The 22084-nt window shown below is 39.0% G+C and overlaps 1 long non-coding RNA gene across 1 annotated transcript; it reads left to right on the top strand.

The window, feature by feature from the left end:
• Nucleotides 1-1035: 1035 nt before the first annotated feature.
• On the top strand, nt 1036-4710 carry LOC140515393 (uncharacterized). The gene is made up of 2 exons (XR_011971002.1): nt 1036-2220; nt 4289-4710. It is a non-coding gene; the product is annotated as an uncharacterized lncRNA (long non-coding RNA).
• The last annotated feature ends 17374 nt before the right edge of the window (nt 4711-22084 follow it).

Below are 22084 nucleotides of genomic sequence, written 5' to 3' on the forward strand. Positions count from 1 at the left end.
AACAACTGACCTGGAAAATAGATCCAGGAGAGACAATTTAAAAATTATGGGACTACCTGAAAGCCATGATCAAAAAAAGAGTGTAGACATCATCTTTCATGAAATTATCGAGGAAAACTGCCCTGAGATTTTAGAACCAGAGGGCAAAATAAGTATTGAAAGAATTTCTGGAAGAAGGGAGTAATTAGAAGTCAACACTCATGGGGAAGGACAAGGTCAAAGAAGAGAACAGAAGAAATGGGGGACAGGATAGGATGGAAGGAAATATAGTCAGTGTTACACAACATGACTATTATGGAAGTCATTTGCAAAACTAACCTTATAGCCTATGTTGAATTGCTTGCCTTCTCAGTGGGGATGGGTGGGGAGGGAGGAAGGGAGAGAAGTTGGAACTCAAAATATTAGAAATGAATATTCAGTATTGTTATTGTATATAACTGGGAAATAAGAAACACAGGTAATGGGGTATAGAAATCTATTTTGCCGTACAAGAAAAGAGAGAAGATGGGAATAAGGTAAGGGAGGAGTATGATAGAAGAGAGGGCAGATTGGGGAAAAGGGTAATCAGATGGCATGGCATTTTGGGGTGGGGGGAGGGGAGAGATGGGGAGAAAATTTGGAACTCAAAATCTTGTGGAAATGAAGGTTGAAAACTAAAAATAAATAAATAAACATAAAAGAAAAGTTAAAAAAAAGTGATCTTCCTTAAGTACAAGACTGCCCTTGTCACTTCCCCTAATCAAAAAATTCTAATCATCCCCTATTGTCTTTAGGTTCAAATATAAGCTTTTCTGTGTAGTTTTTAATATATAGTGATATACCTTTCTTTGGGAGGAAGGAACTACTGAGGGCCTGTGTGCACAGTTGGGGCGAGGAGCGTGGTACTCCTAAGGGGACGTGTGCACAACTGTGGGGGGGGGGGGGGGGGAGGGGGCAGAGGGGACGTGTGCAGTGCTCTGAGGGGTCCCTCGAGGGGCTGCGTGCACAGCTGGGTGTGAGGAGGGCTGCACTCCTAAGGGACGTGTGCAGAACTGTGGGGGAAGGGCAGAGGGCACGTGTACAGAGCTCAGAAGGCTGCGCGTCAGAATGTGCGCGTGCTGAGGAGTGCCTGTGGTGTCGTGCGCAGAGCCAGAAAAGAGCGGGAAAGACCCTGTGGAGACCTGCGCAGAACCCAGTCACTTGTGGAACCCGGTGCTGAACGCAGCAGCCCAGGATCCTGTGGCAGTCAACTGTTCACAACCGTGACAGCTGTCTGAGCCCTTGAGGCTCCATTCGCAAAGCCGTGATGCCTCATAAAAAGCGCAAGATAAGTAGTGTAAAGCCTAAGAGACAAGAGTGCCAACAACCTGAAAGAGAGGAGACTAGGCCTCCTCACCCGGAGGAAGAACAAAAGGTTAAACTTAATGCTAAACTTAGACGGAAACTTCGCCGTCAGGAAGAAAGTGAGAGAGCCCTGAGAGCTGAGGGAGGAGAAAGGCCTGTAAGAGTTAGAGATGAGGGAGGAGAGAGAGAGGAGCGCCATGTTGAATCAGAGAGAGGCGAGAGGCCTGTTCAAGCCAAGGGAAGAGGAAAGTCAGCTAGAGCTGAGGGAGGTGACAGGTCTCTTACAGCCAAGGGAAAAGAAAGATTTGTGCAAGCTGAGGCGAGCAAGAGGTCTGTTAGAAACAAGGGAAGAGGAAAGCCTGCCAAACTTGAAGGAATACAGAGGCCTGGTCGAGGTGGGAAGTCAGCTCTCTGTGCGAAGCCCGATGAAGTTGAAAAGCCTGAGGGAGATGAGAAATATGGTCTAGTTCAGCAATATTTTCGTGCTGGTCTTGCTGCGAAATATGATCCTACTGAGGAACCTGATATGACTGAGCAAATACCTAAGTGCACTTTTAAGAGGCGTAGGTACTACTTAAGAGAGAGTTCCCCTCCGATTCTGTTTGGCAGGAATCTTCCCATCTTCCCAACCGAAGTAGCCGGCCCCCCGCTTGATGAAGAAATGCCTCTGCAGGGCGAATACAGCTTCGAAGAAAACATGAATCTGTATAGAGCACTGAGGAGAGTTCTCTCTATAGTGCTACTCGTTCTCCTGACCCTGACCATTCTATTTATTATATATCTGACATTTCCTGAACTTACTGAAGAAGAAAAAGCAGCATTGAAGATTCCCGTAAATATGGAGGAAGTCAAGGCCTTAAGAAAACTTCTTTTGAAATACAAGGAAAGCTTTTTCTCGTAAGTACTTTAAAAATGATTTTCTTATATATATTTTATTGCAAATATTTGCTCTCTCAGGGTCTAATATTTCTTAATATTCTGTGAGACTTCCCTTATCCATTCCAACTACTCTCATTTCTTGTTTGTCTTGTACTCTGGCCTCCGTGCTCCTTGTGTTATGTGTTTTCCTTTTTCATTGACAGACCACTCAGTCATGTAAAAGCTTTAGGTACAGAGAGGGCCCTGGCAGATTAAGAACATCTTATTGATGACATCATATTTTGGGAATAACACTTTTTGTGCCAAATGGAACAACTCCCCCTATACATATACAGTTGAAAGGATTTTACCTTGGTACTTTTCTAAGTATTGCTCCTCCATCTTTACTAGTAGCCAAAGCAGATAAAGCCCCATGCTTTGCTTTCAGTAGCAGAAGTTAATTCCTGGTATCACTTCTTAGTGTGAAGGTTTTAGCAATTCTCTCCCATTTGCTAGCTATCTTCTCAAGCAAACTAAGAAAATTTTAAGTAAAACATATGTGGATCCTAATTTCTCTGTATTACATCTTGGAACTACTATTATCTATTTTTCTGTTTTCAAATCATTTCTTCAGCAGTGGGACACAGAATACTTTTTTCTGGTCAACAGTTGAGGAAAAGGACATGCTAAGTGGGGAGAAGAAAGAGGAACAGGAAAAAGATATTAATTTACTTGTACTTAGGCAATTAAAATAATGAACAAACGTACAGTTTCTGAATAAATTTACAGATAGATAACTGCAGACAAATATTAGTGGCAAGTTGGAGAGAACTCTTCATATAGATTCTGTGCATGTAACTCCCTTACATTCTGTGTACCTTGATGTAATTATCCAAACGGGACTGTTAAGGTTTGGTGTTGTTTTATTTTGTTTTTTCCCTCGCCAGATGATAATTTAATGAATGAATATCTTTCTTGACAGAAATGATACTTGATAGAAAGATAATGTTACTCTACCTACCTACTTCATCCTTTTCACAGAGAACCAACTAGAAAAAAAATGATACTGAAATGTTCCAGTTACTTTTCCTCCCATTTTCACACTCATACTAGCAGATGTGTTTAAATCCAGCCTCTTGGCAGACTAGGTTTTGATTTATGTTCTGAATTTTTTTAAAAAAAAATTATTTAAAATAATTTTAAAATTTTAAAAATTAATTAAAATAACATCATATAAAATAAAAATAAAATAATAAAAAATTAAAATAAAAAGTTTTTAAATTATTACAACTAAGAGTAGTGAAACCTTTCATGACGTAAGTTTGAAGTTTGTCAAAAGAAAGGAATGGTATGTGCTCAAGTTTTAAAAGACTTGTTCATTACTTTCTGAGTTTTATTGTTGTAAGATGTTTTTTGTATAGTTGTAGTCATCATATATATTGTTCTTTTGGTTCTTTTTTCTTCTCCCTTTGTGTCACTTTTTATAGGTCTTCCTCATTTTCTTTGCATTCTCCATCTCTGTTGCTTTTTATGGAGGGATAACATCCATTACACTCAGTGATCATAATTTGTTCAAGCCATTCTCCAATCACTGGGCACAAAGTTTAACATTTTTTTCCTACTATTTTAATAAATGATACTTCTAGAAATGTTTTTGAATAGGTAGAGTTATTTTTCTTATTATTAACCCTCTGGGGTATAAGCCAGTAGTGACCTTGTTGGATGAAATTATATGAACAGTTTTGTAACTTTTCTTGTAAGATTACAGACTTTCAAAAATGATTGAATTAAATTAAATTTCATGTATCCGTTTGAAATTAATAGTGAACTAGTGTACTACCTTTACACAGTCCAACCAACCAATTATTCCTCCTTCTTTTACCATCTTTGCAAATTGCATGGGTAGGAGGCTATTCCTAAAACTTGTTTTAATTTGCATTTTGATATATTTAATGCAAAAATTTACTTCCTAGTCAATAGTTTATTTTAGCAGCATTAATTCTGTTTGTGAAAAATTTTTATTTTTCTAAAATCAGCCTTGTCTATTTTGTCTTTTTAGTAAATCTCCCTGTTTTAATTAGCTTAAAAAATCATCTCTTATTTACAGTTGTAAGAAACATAACCCGTGACTTGGTGACAGAGATGCAGTTGATGACAGCGGACATTTCTTAGCATCGGATCCCACGGACAAAGCACTTGGATTCCTTTTTGGCGATGGCGAATGATGAATTTTCAGGATGGGGAAGAGGAACGTTTGAAGAATTAGTTTTAAAAGTAAAATGCCTGATAGAAAAAAAATTTGGAAAACAGAGGGTTGGTGTTTATTTGCTTTTAACACTAATTTTAGTGTTAAACAAGTTAATAACTCTCCCTCCTCAAAATACCTTGCATTCATTTATTCCACCAGCAAAATAAGAGCTCATTCATAGTAGAAGTTTTGTTTGGGGTATTTATCTTTTTATCCCCAGAACCTAACAGCATAATTTTCAGTTCATATTTAGTGGTTAATAAAAGTTTACTTGCATCAAACCTCCTTTCTCCTTTAATGTTTTGTGTGACCATATGTTCAGTCAGTTTTTCCATTGGAAATGTATTGTGGTATATAGCATAAGGACTGTTCGAAACTAATTTTCTGCAAAACTACTTTCCTGTTTTCCCATCAAATTAGGTCATATTTTCGAAGCTCTTAGCACACTGCCTGATACACAGTAGGCACAATATACTTGAATATTTCTCTTCCCTTCCCAACAATTTGGTTGAATGGTTTTCCACCAATACAATCATTCTTGGGTTTATCGAAGACCAGTTGTCCATATACTTTTCATTGTGAGTCTTGCTGTGTGTCTAGTCATTCTCATAGATCAGTTTTTCTAGTTTTAAAAATTCGGTACCAGATCGTTTGGATAATTACTCATTTGAGATCACTGGTAGTGCCAAATCCCCTACTTTTTTCTTTATTTCTCTAAATATTGTTGATATTTCTGTTCATTTATAAGAATTTCATTATTTTATCTAATTTTATGACACATTTATTTTCTATAATTTTATTTTCTCATACCCCTGTTAAATTGGTATAGCATTATACTTGTAAATTAATTTGGGAAGGCAGGATCATTTTTCACTATATTGGCATAACCCAGTCATGAATATTGACTGTCTCTTCTGCTAGTGGCAGCTAGATGGTTCAGTGGATAGAACTCTGGGCCTGGAGTCAAGGAGATCTGAGACCAAATTCAGATGCCAACAACTACTGTGAAATCCTGGATAAGTCACTTAACCTTTGTCTGCCTCAGTTGTCCCAATTGTAAAATAAGGAAAATAATAACATCCACTGGTTATGAGGATAAAATGAGATAAGATAAAGCATTTAGAACAGTGACTGGTACATAGTATATGTTCAATAAATGCTTGCTTCCTTCCTGCCTTCTTCAGATCTTCCATTTCTATGAAAATTGTTTCATAGTTATGTTTATCACTATCTGTGTTTAGGTAGGTAACTGTTCAGATGTAGAGTGTTATTTTGCATGATATTTCACTTTTCTTCTTTTTGGTTTTTGTTGTTAATAGCCAAAAATGCTGCTGGGTTTTGTGGACTTTTTTTCTTATTCTGCTAGTTTGATGAATCGGTTACCTCAATTAAAAAAAATTCTTTAGGGTTTTCTGAGTAAAACAAATCACATTATTCATAAATATAGATAACATTTTATCTTTTCTAGTGCTCATTCCCTTAATATCTTTTGCTTATCTTTTTGTAGCTAATATTTCTTCAACTTTGTCAAATAATAATCATGGCAGGAAGCATCCTTGCTCCACTCGTGATCTTATTGGGAATTCTTCGAGTGTTTCTCAGTAGACATAATGGTAGTTCTTGCTTTTAGTTCAATACTTTTGATCCTTTTGAAGAAAGGTCCTTTCATTCTTACAGTATTCTCTCAAACATTTCCTTTTGCACACTGTGCTGTGTCCAATACTCAAGGCAATTTTTTCGTAGGCTATGCTGGAATATGGTATTCAAGCTCTTCGTTTCTTCATATTTATGTGGGAGATAAACAATTCTCAGATTTCCTCACCATGCTCTATCTTCTAGCTTTTGCTTCAGTTTCTAGAGATCTGAAGCATTCTTGTTGGCTATTTAAAAAATGTTGCCCTATTCTGTAAATTCATTTTTGTGTTCTGCATGGGTGTTTCAGCTCCTTAGCTTTATTAAGATTTTCCATTTTTACCTTCAGTTTCATATATTCTTTCTTCAGTGATCTTATTACTACTCTTATAGAAGCCAGATCTTTCGTAAATCTCTTGTCAAATTTCTAAATAATTGTGGAGTTCCTTGCAGTACATCCTTTCTCTCTTCTGAGAATCTAATCCAGGGTTCTTAACCTAGGGCCCATGAACTTTAAAAAGAAATTGAGAACTTTATTTCAGTATAATTGTTTTCTTTTGTAATCCTATGTACTCTATTTAAAAACTGAGAAAATCTCTGAGAAAGGATCCATATGTTTCACCAGACTTCTAAAGTGTTTTTCAGTCATGTCCTCCTCTTCATGACCTCATTTGGGGTTTTCTTGGCAAAGATAATAGAGTGGTTTGCTATTTCCTTCTCCAGCTCATTTTATGGTTGAGGAAACTGAGGGAAACAGGATGAAGTGACTTCCTAGGGTCACACCAGTAGTAAGTGCCTGAGACCAGATCTGTACTCAGAAAGATGAGTCATCCTGACCCCAGCCTTAGAACTCTGTTCACTGCACTACTTAGCTGCCTCTTCTGAAAGGGTACATGGAACAAAAAAGTTTAAGAACCCCTGATCTAAGTGAATTCTTGCTCTTTCCTTTCTCCAGTACCTTTGGTGTGATGGCTACCAAGCCCTTTTCGGGGCTCTTTCCACCTTTGGTGTCTACCTGTTCCACCTAACTCTCACCTGTGGCTCCAAGAAGCTGCAGCATGCGCAGCAGCCACACTCCGTTAAATGACCTGATGAATTTTGTTAAAGCATTTCTTTTCATAACGGGACAGTTAAGGGTTGGGGGGGGAGGGGTAGGGAGAGGGCGGTTGTAGTTTGTACAAATCCACAGCCTCTAATCGTTTTTGTGATGACTGTTGTAAAGCCATTGATTTCTAAACAGCACAAGTATTGGAGAACAGTCATGTGGATGGACTAAAAGACGTTGAGATTTGGCTTTGGGTCTTGTTTTTTACACTTGAATATGAATGTTCAGATGAAAATCTCCTTCAGAAACTGTAGGGTCCTTATTCTTATCATGTTTCTCTCTGCTCCCCCCACCCCCTCATAAGATTCACAGCATTACCCCTGAGACTCCTGGAAAGCACCAATTTCTTTTCTCCAAGATAGCTGTTCGCTTTTCCTAGATTGGACGAGATGAAGTGTGCTCATTTAAAAGGCCTCATCCTGGGCTACAGGGTACATAGGGGAGGAAAAGTACACAGGAGAGAAAGAATTATCTATAATGGGGTTTTATTATCTCTGCTTAATTTTCTTCTTAAGAACTTGAAAGTTTTGAGCATATATATATATATATATATATATATGTGTGTGTGTGTGTGTGTGTGTGTGTGTGTGTGTATACATATGTATGTGTGTATATGTATGTATGTATATATGTATGCATGTATATATGTATATATACAGGTTATATATACAGGATTTGTAAAGAAATCAAATGCTTCCAATAATTGTCCACTCAAGTAATTTTTGAATTTTTTGAAAATTTGCTTTAGATGGAAGCTATATAAAATTATCGGGAGTTTTAGAGGCATCTACAGTTAGCATATTCTCCCACTATTTTGAAAATAGTATATTGGGGATGGTGAGGAGTCTTATATGGTCTTGCTCTTTCCTATAGCTCACAAACTTTCTTATAGTTTACATGGGAGATTTTTGTGTGTTTTCTTTACCAAATGTATAGGACAAACTCATCAGAGAAACTGCTTAGTCTGTCACCCATCACTTGAGAAAGCTACTCTGCCTGACCCCCAGTTAATATATAGTTGTCAACATATTCCTTTAAAAAAATACTTTGTTTTAATTAGGTGTTCTGAGTGATCTTTTAAAAAAAATAGTCTATGGAGAAGCAGTTTGGTATGGTGGGATGAAGTCCTGGTTTGGGAATTGGGAGATCCAGATTCTAGTCCACTCTCTTCTAATAAATAGCTGCGTGGCATTGGCAATTCCCATCCTTTCTGCTGACTTTTTTTTTCAAAGAAGGGATGGAGTGTTGGTGGTCCATTTTAGCTTAATATTTTGGAAAAAAATATTTTTTTCACAATTCTAACCTCTTCAGAAACCCAATTCTGAAATAAGCCCTTAGTGTATACCTTAGCGGTATATAACTGCCAAGCACAAAGGAAATATTGATTATGATTCATATTTGCCACTGTGGTTTTTGTCTTGTAAAAAAAAAGTTATGTTTTTATGAATCTGAGTGCCCCTTGTTCATAGGTGTTTTTTTATTATTTATAATTTCTTCTTATTATTTATATTTGTATTTCTAATTATATTTATAATTTAAATTATATTATTATAACTTATCATTTGTGCCTTTTCTTCCAAGCTGAAGTTCTTAGCTTGGAAAACTGAGCTAAATCTCTGTAGGTTTCTGGCCTTTCTTTAAACAGAACTTCCCAATTTAAGTAAAGTGTGACAGATGGCAATATAGTATGTGTAGAATGTAATAATGATGTAAATAGAAATACAAAGTGGGAATGTATTTTAGAAAATAAAAATCGCCTTTAAAGGTGATTCTTTTTAGTTAATAATAGAGAAGTGTGATCCCCTTCAAAGCAAATATTTCTAAACACCTTCTCAAGAATCCCCTTCTTAAGAGACATCTCCATCTTGTTACTCAAGTCAGTTTTCTACCTTCACTCACTCCCATACCAACCAGTCTCTTCTCTCATTTAATTCTATCATCAGATTGGAAAGGATTTTAGATACCATCTAATCTGACCTTTTCATTTTACAAATGAGCAAATTGAGATCCAGAGAGGGCAGGTGACTTATCTGAGGTCACATTCTTGTCACTATGGAGGAGATGGGGAATGGTGGTAGTTCTGGGGTGGGCTCTGGGGAAAATTCATCTTTAGTGCTCCTCTCCCCAGGCCCATCCCCCCCAATCTACAATCTTTCACTTCAGCCATTATTATCTACTCCAGGCAATGCAGAAGTAGGCAGGTAGTTAATGTTATTTTAGAACAGGTTTATTATGTGACCATAACCCAGCCCAGAAGATATTTGGACACTTCCTTCCACGTTACTAGAGGTACTCTAGCAATAGATAAATTTACTAGCTGAAGGTAGTTAACTGGAAAAGAGCATAGCAAGTAATGATGAGATCAGAAATTTTTTTAGCAATAAATTGTTATCTTTTGGAACTCATATGTCCTAGGGATTAATTTTGATGATCATGTAGCTATAATAGTCAATTGGAAATGGTAGGGGACTGGCCCTATGATTTCATTAGCATGGGGAACCCCCTGAAGAGGAAGCTCCCTCTACTAGTGTAGTATGGCACCATCTAGTATTAAGATAATTGCCTGGGATGCTGAGAGGGTAAGTGACTTGTTCAAGGTCCTTGGTAGGACTCGAACCCAGGTCTTCCTGGCTTTGAGGCCAATTCTCTGTGTTGTATACCACACTCTATAGTGTATAAAGCACACTACCTCTCTGAAAATGATAAAACATAATAATGTCTTGGCTATTGACTATATGCAGAGGAATATGCTAGGTCATGTTTGTGATAACTAACACTGAAAATGTAGAAAAGATAACTCTAGAATCTAGCAAATTAGTGAGAAATGAGGAAGGATCTACATATCTGTAGCAACTAGTATGGATGAGAATTCAAGACACTCATGAAGGACTGGAGCTGAGAATTTGGAAGCCTTCCCTGATGGAGGGACTTGCCTTATCTGGGAATTCCTTGTACCTTTAGAATCATAGGTCAAGTCCCTGTTCTATCAGAAGAAAACAAGCCAGGTCCCTCTGAAGCCGATGGCGTCTTTAGAGGGACATGAGGAGGTAAGTGTCTGAGCCTTCTCTAGAACACTGCTGCCTTGAGGTGACTAATGGTCCCCATGCTGAAGTCCAAATTTGGAGCAGATCATTGGCAGGGGAAGCACGATGACAGATGGTGTTTGTTTGAGAAACAACAACTGTTTACCTAAGTATCCAGGGAATGGAGGAAAGAAATGAAAGAAAACTGAAAGGTTGAAAGCAGATCAGTCTTTAATGGGAGTCCTCCATGACTGGGGAAGTTATAGAGGAGGGAAACATGGCCCTCATGTAGTAGTTATTAACGCTAGATGTCCTAGGAAGACTATGATAGAGGTGATGATCATAATGCAATTAAGGAGGATTTCAGGAGATTTCTAAAATTATGTATTGTATCTTTAAAAGCCTGTCAATAAATGGGTATAAATCAATTGAAACTCAGCCCGACTGGAACAGTGGGAGAAATGACATAACCATGGTGGGTGAAGAATCTTGCTACTCTTACTAGAATGGGAAGTATTCCTAAAACAACTCAATAAGGTTTGGGTTTTTATATGTTGAACACCACTTCCTTCTCCACCCTCCTACCCTCCCCTCACACACTCCTTCCCCTCAAAAAAGAGGGCTTTCCATTTACAAAGAAAATAGTAAGTAGCTGCTAATCGAAATAAAATGGAAAGGAAAACAAAACTTTTTGGCAAATTGACAATATACCACTAATGGCTGCCAGATTCATGGTTGGGAGTAAACAAAATAGAGAAAATTATTTAACCACTCTAATGGAGATACGATAAATAGGAACTGGCAGCAAGTCACAGACCACTTTTAGGTTACCAAACCGTCATCACAGCTCTTTAGCAAAGCCTTGGACATTAAAGACTTTAGTTAGCCTGGGAGTGAAGACAGGGGCAGTGGTCCCTCATATGACAATTTGAACACCAAATCTTACCCATCAACCAAAGGCAGTGCAAGGAGCTGGCACACACTTGGGAGTGGAATCTGGGCATGGTCCCAAGGCGAAGCACAAAGAAATAGCAATGTATTCAAGGGGGCCACTCATAAAAGCCAAAGCAGGAAGTGAAATGAAACTTGTAAAGACACAAAGGGCTGTCAGAGGGGAAAAAATGTTTTTGGAGAGGACTATAGAAGGAGCATGTGGGCCCTTGATTAGTGAGAAAGGGAAAGTTTAATATGCTTAATTAGCCCATATTTGAATCTAGCCTCAAAACCACTCATAAGGTGCTAGAGAGTTTTAGGGAATGACTCAATAAACCTTGTTAAATGAAATGATTAAATAATACAGCTCCTCACTTAATTCTCCTGTGAAATAGAAACCATGCACCATGGGAAACAGTTGATGTCACTTGACTGATAAAGATCAAAGCTAGTGCCATGGATGGTTGTAGGCAGTAAAATCACAGGATCACTGGATTATAGATTTAGAACTGGGGGGACCTCAGAGGTCATTGAATCTATCCTGAGTAACAGAATATTAGAACTCTAAGTAGTTCTTAAAGATAGCTTATTCTACGCTGCCCCCTTACAGTTTTAGAGATGGGAAAACAACCACAGATGAAGAAAATGGGCTTTCCCCCTTTTAAAGGAAGTGCATGAGATGATTAGGAGCAATGAGGACAAGAGGTAGGGGAAGCTGTCACTGCCAAGAGTGAATGAAGATCTAATGTTGAAACAATCTCAGGAGGAGGAAACCTTCGCTAAGCCTCTGTTGGCACAGTGAAGCCTTCCTCTGGGGAGATGAGGCCTCTGTCTTGTTTTCTTTATTATTTTTGTATTATCTATTGGGATTTCTTTTAAAGTAGAAAAAGGGAAGTAAAATTCAAAAAATATCATAGCACAGAGAATACAGCTGGTTTAGTCCTCAGTAGAAAGGAAGAACCAGACAAGCCATTGTGAATGTGCTAATATAATATCTCCTTTACTGTGCTTCAGGTCAGCATGCTTTATGATTGACTGGGAGGTGTTTTTCTAAAACTTTAGCTACCGATTTTAGGAGACCTGACAAAGGTCTTTACGTGCACTGATAATTCATAGCACAGAAAGATGATGGATCACAAAATAAGAAAAAAATGCAAATAACAGTTTGGAATGGTGTGCTGGGGAGTAAAAGTCTGTATCTAAAAGCATTGAGCCAGCTTAGGTCAGGTGTGATCAGGCTAAATTGAACTGAAAATGACTCCCAACGGAGGGGAAAGTGTTTGGTAAGTAGGAATGTGCTTGTAGTAAAATACATGCCACCTGCTTCTACTGCCAAAGCATGTATGTTATGAAACAACCACAAACACCCCTGTGGATTGTCAGTTATTCTGGAAAACATTGTAATGAAACTATAATTCCTTGTTCTCCATTGTGCTGATTACATCAGGTGAGCATTAAATGTGTGGCCTGACTTCCTGGCTTCTCTCCCTTGGGTTTTCCCACTGTAAAGAATTCTAGGATAGGCTGGAATATGGGTTTTTATTATGTTCCTGGCTAATGATTCTTGAGTAAAACTGCAAATAAATCAATAGTCAGTGATTCCAAGCAGGCCCCCGTCTCAAACCCAGCTCTTATGAAGTGGAGGAATTGCTTACAGTTTTGAGATTTCAGGTCTGTTGCTTAGGGCTCAGTGATCGCTTTCTGGACAGAAAGCCTGTGGTATCAGATGCTGCTGTGTCTGAAGACTGGGAGTTTTCAGCATTGAAACTGTAGAACAGTCAGTATGAAATCAGGCTTCACAGGTAACTGACTGGTCATGGGGTCATGATGAAACTCTGAAAAATGCAAGACTTCTCCTACCTGCTAAGGAGTCCCAGAAAGCCTTACATATCCTGTAGCACTATCAGAACTGATGTTACATAGCAAAGCCCTTCATGATAGGTTGGAGCAGCAGTCAGCAAGCAATCACTAAGTATCTACTATGTGCCTGGCACTGCTCTGGGAATTCAGAGAAAGGCCAAAGACAGTCCCTGATCAAAAGACCTAGCTGTCTCCTAAATACCTCACCTACCTAGTCTCCTAGACTCTCTCTGCCAAATGCTGAGCAGTTCTCTGAACTGAAGAGCCTTGGAGTTGCCTAAAGCATCCAGATGTTAAGTAAGTTACCCAGGACCACAATCAGTGTGTATCAGAGCTGGATTTGAGCCCCACTTTCCTGATTCTGAGGCTGGCTCTCTAGCTACTAAGCCAAACTCGTTCTCTACTAGCTACAATGCCCCAAATTTCCTTACTCTTACCTCTGGATACTCTGATATGCAGATGACTGTGTTGGTTGCATGAAGCCCATGGAATACTACTTTCAAAACAAAAGCCATGATCATTCCAAAGAGTTCAGTGAACAATCCACACAGGGAAAAAACCAAAACCAAAACCAAAAAAGGAATGAAGACTGCCTGTCTTCCACGCTATGATTTGCAGTTGGATGGACAGCCTCTAGAACTGGCCCATCAGAACATCTGTCTTGGACAGACACTGCAAATAAACAATGAGCCTGCCCCAGAACTGAAGGAAGAGAGCTGGCTAAATTGTATTTGGGAAACTGCACAGCTCTGTTAATAGCCCCAGGCTTTTCTCTGAAACATAGGACAATCTTTTTAACACCAATATTCTTCCAGTGATGTCATATAGCCATGAGTCATAATGTATCACAATCTCTGCAAATTTAAAGTTGCAGGTCGCCCAAAGGACAATGAAGAGGTGCATGATGGGCATGAGTAGGCAGCACTTAATGAAGAATTGTTCAGATGAATGGACGTAAGAGATACAATTTGAAAGAAAAGGAAGTGGTCCAGTCATGTATGCATGGGAAAGGAAAATTGATGTGTGCCAGTGGAGCCTGGGTACTCCATGGACATTCACACAAAGGCCATCCATTGAGAGATATAGATATCCTCAGGCTCTTGGCTGTACCTAGTGCAGAGGATTTGGGGGAAGGATATGGACAATTGTGACAGTGTGAACTTTTAGAGAGAGGGCTGCGTGGGGAACCAGGGGGATCTAAATTCAGACCTGCCTGTGGAGGGAGTTCCTCACCAAGAGCTCTCTATACCAATAGGATTGCAGGTCCAATACCTATCCTCTATCTTTATCCCATGAGCAATAGTCATTACAAAATCAGAAGGTAGATGAGTTGCAATCTGTACCACTGGAGAGAATCTTCCTATTAATGAGATCACAGATCAATTCATGTATCAAAGTCAATGCAAGGCACAATATTAGGTACTCAAGTAGATAGAAACGGATGTTAAAAGAATGTAGTCTCTGCCTCTAGGATCAAATATAAACTTGGTTTAGTTTTTAAAAGCCTTCACGACCAGATGCCAATCTGTCTTTACAGCCTCGTTGAAAATTACTAAATGATATGATCTAGCCAGATTGACCTTCTCTCTGTTCCTCACACATGACATCCCATCTCTCATTTCCATGCGTTTGTACTAATCATTCCCCATGTCTGGAATATACTCCTCTTTCACTTCCCCTTCAAGAGTCCTTCTCTTCCTTCAAGACAAAGCTCAAATATGGTTATCATTCTCATGGCGATCATCAGCAAGTGTCTCCTTCTCCTGGAAGCCTTTCCTGATGTCTACCCCCGGCTAGCATCCTCCTTCCCAAGCTTGTATTTACTCTCTTTGTGTTCTGTATACCTATACATGGACTTGTTTTTTTCTCCATTAGAATGCAAGTTCCTTGTGAGCAGAGATTTTTTTTTTCATTCACTGGATTTGTATCCCCAAAGCCTAACACAGCAGAGTGTCTGGCACACTGTGCTCATTTAGTAACTGAAGGTTAAATTAGGAAAATGGGGTCCAATGTCACCAAAGCCAAGAAAATGACTAAGTCTGAGGTAGAAAATCTGAATCACCAGTTCAGAAGCAAGGTTTTCATGCAGAGTCATAAGACCAAATGTGCCTGCAGTTGAGTATCAAGGTGAAAGCATCATCATACTGTGGTGCTCTAAGTGTGTATGTGTATATGTGTGTGTGAGAGAGACAGACAGACACACAGATAGAAAAACAGACAGAGAGACAGACAGAAAGAGGGAGAGAGTGGGTATCTGGAAGGCCCATATAGGGAGAGAATATATGTATTGTACATGATATTTTTTTAAAAGAGTGCAAGGAATCAGCTACAGCCAAGCCTACCTTGGCTACCTATCAAATGAGATCCCAAGAAACCTCTAATTTAGCTCTAAAGTGGAAGAGCAGACAGGCTACCTTAGAGGAAAAAGAAGAAAAGACAAAGATAGAGAACCCAGATCAGGCAGCTTCTTTCAATGGACATTTTTTATTTTGGGTCAGCATATTCCTACCCAGGTCTGGGAGAGGTACATTTTGGAAAAGCTGAAACAAGTATGTATCAGGGCAAGAGAAAATCCAAGAAGAAAGTCAGTAATTAAACCAGTAGCCTCACATATACTAAGGCACAAAGTAGAAATAGAATGAACTAGAGATCCTAAGGTAAGGATGTGAATTTATGAATAAAATTTGGTTCTGGAAAACTTTATTCACAAAGTACAGTATAGATAAAATGTGAGTTGAAATGTTGTGTATTAAGAATACAAATGCATACTTTCTATATACATATATGTTATATATGCATACATATGTATATATACATGTGTGTATAAACACATACTTGGTGGCACAATGAATAGTGTTGGACTTAGAGTCAGGAAAACCCGAGTTCAAATCCTGCCCTATTCCCTAGCTATGTGACCCTTGACAAGTCACTTGACCTCTCTGAGCTTCAATTTTTTCATCTATAAAATGGGGATGATAACACCTACTTCTAAAGGTTATTGTGAGGATCAAACGAGATAACACATATGGCACTTGATAAACTTTAAAATGTTATATAAATTCCAGTTATTATTATATGTTCACATGGGGAAATTGAGGAACCTGAGGAGAAAAACATGGTGGACAACATTTGAATAAGGATTAATGGAATTGAAAACAGAAGCATTATTGCTGTAGGGTTATAATGCAGACTGCCTGGACAGAATTAGATGAAGAATTTGAAAAATATCATCAAACTGGAATCAAAGCATGATATTGTAGTGATGGAGGACTTCGGCTCCCCAGACATCTGCTGGTGTACTCTCTCTCTGCCAAAAACAGAGCAGCTGATAAATGTGTTACTTGTCTTAATGATAATTTCATCCTTCAAGAGATGGAGGAAGCTACAAGGGAAATTGCTATCCCTGACCTCCTCATAACAGCAAAGGCAAAACTCTTTGCTGAAATCAAATTGATAGACACTTTGAGGACAAATGAGAAAGCCATCATGAGTTTGTGATGGAGCTGGAGAAGAAATCCAAGCATAGTCTTATTTGGAGAGATTTGATTTCAGAGATCTCAGGGAAAGTGTAGGTAGGATCCAGTGTCCTAGTCTCAAGAAGTTAGCTCATGATTGTGTATGTACAGTGAACTCATTCACAAACTCAGATAGAAAAAATTCAATTCAATACATGTTTATCAAGCACCTACTACGTGCCAAACACTATGCTAAGTTCTGGGGATACATAGGAAAAAAACCAGTCCTTGCTCTCAAGGAACTTACAATCTAATGGAAAAAGACAACTCACAAAAAGGAAGCTAAAAAGCCAGGGCAGAGGGAGACAGGGCACTAGGGGGCACCTGGCATGGGGGCATCTTGTTCCATGCAGTGGAAACCAGGAAGAACAGTAGATGGAAAGTAGAGTGAGCTGAAATTTCTGCCCTCTATAAAGGAAAGCTTTGGGAGGAGTTTAGTGCTCCACCCTCTAGCTCTCCAATTAGAGGGGAGAGGAGGCTAAGTGACTTGGGCTATTCCCGTGGAGATCAAGATTAGAAGAAATTAGCTTATCAAGGGAGGGGCATCTTGTTCCTTGGAGTTGAAACCAAGCAGAGTAGCAGATGGAGAGTGGAGATGACGAAAGACGTGTGCAGAAAGAAGGCAGAAACAAAGGTCGATACTCCAGTATACCAAATAAATGATCTTTGATCTCATTAATGTGAGTGTTTCCTCTGTTGATGCAGATCAAAACCTATCCATGTCTGCCAGTCCTGTAATCTTTATCTATATCCTTCCACAAGTTTTTGTTTGTTGTTTTTTGTTTTTGTTTTTTATAGAGGCTCCACTTAATGTGCTAGGTGTCTACTCGTTTTCTTAGCTACCAATAGAGCACCCAGGTATCCTTCAGTTATCCTGCAAGTGACACAGGTAATTGATGAACATATAGAATTCCTTGATCTTAGAAGAATTGCATCAGAAGTACCAAAACCTGGAATGGTGAGTTGAGGCTGGCGATGAATGCTAATGACAGTAAAGAGGATCTTTTTTAGTAATATTACGGGCAAATAGAAGGATCAAAGAAGGGGGGTAGGTTCACTTCTTGGAGGGAATTGGTTGATGATTACGTACAACAGTGAGAATCCTGAACTACTCAACTCTATTTTCTTCTTGTTTGTGTTTTGTTTATTTGTTTCTTTTCAAGAGGAGAATTTCTGTGCCAGAAAAGACTGAACAAAAATATCGATATGGGGAGTACAGTTGCTGGGAAAAACAGGACAAACATTAGCTTCACACATTTCATCCAATGCCTTTCGCTGGTGTTCCTGAGGTGATTTGCATGGACTCAGGCTCATAACTAGGAACATGATGGGGGATGAAAGGAATCTTCTCTCCATAACCCCATCCAGTCTTTGCTTCTGGGACAATTTACAGTGGCCATAGCTACCATCCAAGCATGTGATAGGAGTTGAAAAGAATTCTCTGATAACTTAAGTGTTTCAATTGAGAGGTTTTAAGAGGAATCAAGAGAAGTTTCATTCAAAGGAGGGCCTTAATGACTAAGAACTTGATTATCTAGCCAGTTGCGTGTGGCTAGTTGGGGTCTAAAATCATAAAAGAGACCTCTCAGAAGGATGAGAAGGGGAGGAGTCCTGGGAGAAATTTAAGAGATGTAAAAACAAAAGATAACAATGCAAATTCTTTATTAAAAAGCCTGAAAAGCTGATAGAATTACAGACCAGCAGATAGCAGTAGAGAGTAGCCGATGGCAGCAGCAGGCAACAAAGAGCAGCTCAGAAGAAATAAATAAGAACAGAGAGTAAGGGAGAGCAGCTCAGTGGAGACCAGTAGAGAAGACATCTGAGCATGGAATTCCAGGGGAGTAGAGAAAGCAGCTTCCTGCCCAAAGATAGCACTAGGAGAACCTCAAATTCTTTGTCCCTTCTTGACCCCCATCATATATATCTTGTATCATGCACACATATGTGTGTGTATATGTATATATATGTGTGTGTGTGTGTGTGTGTGTGTGTGTGTGTGTGTAAAATATATCTGAGAATATGTAGGCTTCTTAAATAGTAGCAGTGGGGGGGGTGACTGATGCAAACCCCCTCCATTCTGAAATATTATTGATTTAATAGCAGTTTGTTTATATCTCTGCACCCTGAGGCACATATGAATAGATGGTGTTAACATGCTAAATTAATACTTGGGAAGAAATAGATCACTTTAAGAAAATTGGACTCTAGAGGCAATTTCCAACAGTTATCTCATTTCCATAGTTGAAGCCATTTTCCACAGCATAGCATATGACTTCTTTCTCAGAACTGCTTGCTGCAAATGAACTCACTAAGATGAATAAAAAATGGCCATTTTTTGTATCTGTAATAAACCCAATAAATTTAAACTGAGCTTCATATAGTTAAAAAGGAAGAAAACATGTTATATCCTAAATATCTTGTCATAGATTGCTTTTCTACCTATCCACTGACTGTGCAGTCTTTTTTGACCTTGCCAGTAAATTATTCTGTGTCTTTGGGGCCTGAACCATGCTGTGAATTCTGTCAGTGCTTTATCAAAGGACATCTTTTAGTAGCCCACTTTACCATTAGACCATTGACTGAGAGTTCAAAAATGTCAAGATCCACCATGATCATTGCTTAATGTTGAACATAAAAAAGTAATAGATGTTGATTCTATAGAGCAAAATGACGAATAAAAAAAGTTCTCCAAAAAGATGTCTCCCATATATGTCAAAATCATAAGATTCCTTGAAGACTATAGTTGCAATGATATTTAACTAATGATATCTATCTAAGTGAGTAACCCTAACCCTAACCCCGTGATGAGTGAGGCATAAATATGCGGCATGAAACAAGGAGTCATGTGCTTGCCAAACATGCCTGCCGCTGTCATAGAAGACATTGAGTATAAAGTCCAAAGTGAAGTGATATTTCTTGTAGACTGTTAAGCCCTCCAGATACTCTTGTTTGTGAATAATATTGTCATGTTTGTCCTTTGTTTTCTAAGAGGATCATGACATTAGGGAAATAATGACATGACTTGCAGTTGACTTTGATTTAAGTGCTAATTGATCAAGCCCTCAGTACTGTAGAGCCTTCTAAATGAGATCCATAATTATCTGTAAGAGTTTGGCCTAACTATCCAAACAGTTAAACTAAGTGGATGAAGAATGTCTGTTATCCAGACTATCATGTCTTATACAGTTGGAAGGCAAGCCATAGAACTGACTCATCAATAAATAGGTCTTGGACAGATGCTGGAGTTCAGCAGTGAGCCTACAACTAAAAAAGAGTCAAAGAGCAGCTTTAATTACCTTTGAAAAATTGTACAGTGCTTTTAGTGACCCCAACCTTCTCTTTGAGGCTTATTTATTTAACCATCATTATCCTTCAGGTGATTCTGCCTAGGCTAAGTATTCTAGAACACCACAGTTCAGAAGAATTTAAGTTGTGGGTCATCCAAAGAGAAACAGAGAGATACATGTGGGGCATGAGTAGATAACAACATCTTGCCTCTGAAGAACTGTCCAGGAGAAGTGAGATATAGATGTGAGCAGAAAAGAAAGTAGGCTGCCATTTAAAACTCTTCTTCACTTGACCCTATCCAATGAAATGTTTCAACAAAAGAAGGAAAAAGGTTTTAAAATCAGAATTCAGTAGGAAGCGTAGTTTGCCACACTCAGTCTTTGACCACTCTACATACCGAATGATGTCAATATGCATTTAGGGAAGTTTAATTGCAAAGAAAAATATCTATGGTTAGCTAACTTATTTATATATCTGTAATTAACCTAGCTGCCCTAAATAATTTTTATAGTTTCTTTGTTAGAAAACTCCAATCAATAGAACATTTGAAAAATACCTCTTAACATTAAAAAGCAGTCAATAGGACTTGCATGTCTAATAAATTTAGAAAAAGAAAATATGGCCAGGGCAAAAGGGACTTGTGTTTAGAAAGCTTAATATGAGCTGGAGGTGATTTTCAGTTTTTGGGACAAATGCATTCCTTCTTATAATTCTCCCTATAGAGATTCATGACCCTGAGGAATGAAATCACTTCAGAATGAGTTATTCTTAAAAAGTTAGGAATGGACCACTACTTTCTTTTTGACAGCTCCTAAAACAGTGAGGGTATTTGAGGCAGCAACTGGGTAGTGCAAGAGCTGAGGTGAAGTGTGGCCCCCTGAAAATCATAGTTATTTATTCAAGGGGGGGTCAAGTCACAATGAACGTCAAGGACAGGCTTCAGAATGCAAAGGGTTTGAGGCAGAGGGGTGGAGGGGAGAAGTCCCTCTCATCTTATAGTGGGAAAGGTAGGATCTGAAGGGACTACCTCAGTGTCCAAGCCAGGAGTGGCCAGGCCCAGGGCTTTGGAGATCCCTAACACTGTCTTGAAATGCCAGAGAGGGCCATGAAGATCCAGTGGGGACCAGAGCAAGAATTCCGAGGATACAGAGTGCCACCAAATGGGGTAGACCACCCACCCCCATGTGCAGTAGACAGCACTTCAAAGCTTCCCCAGACTGTCAAAGGACACAGGACACAAAAAGGGCCCTGCTTTATGTGATTCCCAAAGTCCCTTCCAGCCTCAAGTTTCTGATTCTAGTTTAATGTCATTTTTATTTGCAAATACAATAGACTCTGATGGGACTGTATTATTTTCACATAAGAGTCAAAGTGTCCCTGCATAATTCCCCTTCCTTGCAATGAGAAAAATGTGGGAAATGTTGATGGTTTCCTACTCTGACATGGAAGGGATACAATTTGAAGTAGTACACTAGATACAAATAAATGGTCATCTTATCCAATTGACTCTCTCCTATTGAAACTGTGCACTCTTTCATAGAAGTTCCCAAGCAACACCTGATGTATTACCCATCTTCTAACACAAGTGTTCTCCAGACTCTGTTTACCTGAATGAATGGCAGGCAAAGTGGTTCAGATTCAACATCCCAGGAGGAACAGGATTGCTCTGAGAGACTGTGTGTGACCAATCAGCCAGTTAGCTGAGACACTTATACCTTTACTTTTTCTGGTTCAGGAATGAATTGGAAAACTGGTAGTCCCTGGATCAGATGTTTCTCTCAAAACCCAAGCAGAGGTTGAAGAGGCGGACTCTTGTTGAGGGGAGGGAGGATGGAACAAGTATTTACATAGTACCTACTATGTGCTATGTATTGTACTAAGTGCTTTACAAATATTTTCTTATTTGAGACTCACAAAAGACCTGGGATATAGGTGCTACTATTATCCCCATTTCACAGTAGAGGAAACAGAGGCAGATAGAGGTAATCAGACTTGCCTAGGGTCATACAGCTGCTACGTGTCTAAGACTGGATTTGAATTCAGGTCTTTCTGACTCCAGGCCCAGCACTCTATAGTGCTTAGTTCTACCAAGCTGAGGGATATATACCCAGAGGTGGGTAGATATAGCAACCTGGAAAGAAAGATGAACATGAGGAAAAAAGACATGTGGGCATGAAGAATAGGTGGTGAAATGGGAGTGGAAACACATCCGTGCAAAACAATTGGAGGTAGGGGGTCCAGCAACAGAAACACAGAACAGGTAAGCTGATCAGTCAACAAATGTTTGTCACTTACCTAT

This window comes from Notamacropus eugenii, chromosome X (assembly GCF_028372415.1).
Source record: "Notamacropus eugenii isolate mMacEug1 chromosome X, mMacEug1.pri_v2, whole genome shotgun sequence".
Classification (NCBI taxonomy): Eukaryota; Metazoa; Chordata; class Mammalia; order Diprotodontia; family Macropodidae; genus Notamacropus; species Notamacropus eugenii.